Genomic DNA, 591 nt, shown 5'->3' with positions numbered 1-591 from the left:
TAATCCGGGCTTACCCGAGATTTTTAGTGATCCTATAGTTAGAACATGGGCTAATCTCGGTATAAACCAACTTTCCGACTTATACGTATCATCAGGCTTTTTAACATTTGATACCTTAAGAACACTTTATAAACTACCGGTAAATGCGCTATTCAAGTACACACAGATACGTGATTTCTTCATGAATAAAATGAAACTAAGGGAAATTTTAGACTCAGAAATATGGATCTGCATTTACGGGGAAACAAACAGTGATATAATTAGTCTGGGGTACAAATGTCTTTGCCAATCTAAAACTGATGGTTGCATTAAAATCGCACAGAAATGGACTACTACTCTAGGAATGCCCATCTCTCCAAATAACATTTCCACTTTTCTTCATAACAGCAACTCTTTAACTAACTCTTCTAGCTTAAAACTCCAATCTTACTAGACTGTATGCCAGCTATACTACACGCTGCTTCACTTCTTTAAGTGGTCAGGGAACAATGCACTACCCGAACGTACAAAATGCCCAAAATACGACCTACTAGCACCAGATATTGTACATATAATTTTTTCATGCCCGGCTCTGCAAACATTTTGGGATGA

The sequence above is a fragment of the Lissotriton vulgaris genome, unplaced genomic scaffold, assembly GCF_964263255.1.
Source record: "Lissotriton vulgaris unplaced genomic scaffold, aLisVul1.2 SCAFFOLD_1682, whole genome shotgun sequence".
Taxonomy (NCBI): domain Eukaryota; kingdom Metazoa; phylum Chordata; class Amphibia; order Caudata; family Salamandridae; genus Lissotriton; species Lissotriton vulgaris.
This window is presented reverse-complemented; position numbering follows the sequence as displayed.